We start from the raw sequence: 2,246 nt of genomic DNA, 5'->3' as shown, positions 1-2,246 counted from the left end.
GGAGCTTTGTATTAAATTTTCAAGCTATTTTACCCAACAAATAAAGTTTTATTGACTTTCATCGAAAAAAAACCAAAAAAAGTTAATAAACTGAGTATATCCGTAAACAGCTCAAAACAATTCAAAATATTTAGAAAATTTTATCTGAATAGAAAATAGGCTAATAAAAACTTTCAGTTAAAATTACATGTATTTAAGATCATTTGTTTTAGACTTACACCAAAGGAAAAATTGATTTTGTCAAAAACCGATTTTTCGTAAAAGTTCCCGTTTCTCCTTAATTTTTCTTTTGTTTTTCCTGGCACTTTTGAAAACTATTGAGAATTTTAAATTTTGTAAGTTGAAAATCGAAGAATTATTTCGACTACTAGCCACGTACACACAGCCACAAATATTTAAAAAGAAACACACATAATTGTAAAATCAAAACATTTATCGCTCCGCTCAGAATCTAAAATATCCTTTAACTGTTGATATAATTTGTATTAATTTATATTAATTTGCATGATTGTATCTACGAATTTGTTACATAATTTAACTACATATTATTTACTTAATGCCCGTTAAAATTTAAAATAAATAAATATTTTCACTTATTTTTCTTTCTCAAGGAGATACTGCATTTTTCTCTAGTTATATCGCGTACTAGAAGGAATATATACTTATAGGCAGTACCTCCATAAAGAAGTATCCGTTCGATGTAATAGGTAAATTAATTCGTGGTCGGTACCTAGGTATTTGATACCTGGATAATTTATGTTTATGTAAATGTACATAGTTTCCATACTGCAAGTATTAGTACTTTTAGCTAAGATTATTATACGTAGTATTTAGAGACATACCGCTGAAAATTCAGTTAACCAAGAAAACATTATGCAGTATCTCGATTGTCCGTTAATCATTGTAAAATAAAATAAAATAAATATTATCACTCATTTTTCGTTCTCGAGGAGATACTGAATTTTTCTCTAGTGCGATCGTGTATATTAAAAGGAAAATATACTTTACAAATGGAGTATCTCCATAAAGACGTATCCGTTCGATATAAAGTCTGAATTCGTGGACAGTACCTAGGTATTTGATACCTGGATAATTAATGTTTATGTAAATAGTATACATGGTGTTCATATTGAAAAATGAGTTTTAGTACTTTTAGCTAAGATTATTATTGATAAATACGCAATATTTCGATAGTCAGTTAATCATTGTAAAATAAAATAAAATGACAATATTAGGGCCAGAATGTTGGTGCCTTAAAATATCTATACAGTCGAAATGGCGTTGTATTAAATAATATTTAAAGATCTTAGACTGGCTTTAGGGGCGATCGTGCTTTAGCCTAAATAAACAAACTAAATCCATAACAGCAACAATACACGGAGACATGAACAATAATAATATTCATAAAACAATCAATCGAAAATTGAATTGTGATATATCTTTAAATATAATTTATTGTATCATACCGTTATGGCTTAAGTGTGTTTTTTGTTTAATGTTGCAATTGTATATTATTTTGAAACAATTAAATTCTGTTTGCAATTTTTTCTTATATTGTGTAATTTATAGAATTTTAAAATGAATGCACAAAACACAGATAATTATTTTTTTTTAATTAATTGTTGTTCCTAAATCCAAGATTGTTGGGTGAGATACAAGAGACGATCCAATTCATATTTAGTATCGTTATTAAAATAACCAGTTAATTGGTTTTGAAGTTTAAACTATTTTTCTTTTTTGTAGGTAAATAAACAATAAAAATATATAAACAATTGATTTTTTCGAGCGTTTAATCATAACCAATGACAATTAACTAATCAAATACCTATTTAAATAAAATATAATCTTATTACATTTATTCGAATTAATAATTAAGTTTTAAATACTAATTTTTAACAACATTTAGAAAACCAAGATACTCATCACAATTTATTACACTTTTTAAAACTGGATTACCGAAAGTAAAACCGCGTACAACAAATTGTTTAATAATAATTACCTACCTACTTCACTTCGAATCTACACAACTGTGAATTGAGGTTTTCAGGGTGTTCTTATTATATATTATGATCTAAAATCTAAGCTTTTGAATGCCCACCCATTGGTGGAAATCGGTGGGAGGGCTTGCGGGGACTAACCCCCCCAGAAGTTCAAAGTGCAGATCTATGCCTCCCTGGCCCACAAAATTTTAAAGTGACTAAATATGCAATATATTGTAAAATTCATATTTAATAACTGAATTATAA

This window comes from Acyrthosiphon pisum, chromosome X, assembly GCF_005508785.2.
Source record: "Acyrthosiphon pisum isolate AL4f chromosome X, pea_aphid_22Mar2018_4r6ur, whole genome shotgun sequence".
In the NCBI taxonomy this organism is placed as follows: domain Eukaryota; kingdom Metazoa; phylum Arthropoda; class Insecta; order Hemiptera; family Aphididae; genus Acyrthosiphon; species Acyrthosiphon pisum.
This window is presented reverse-complemented; position numbering follows the sequence as displayed.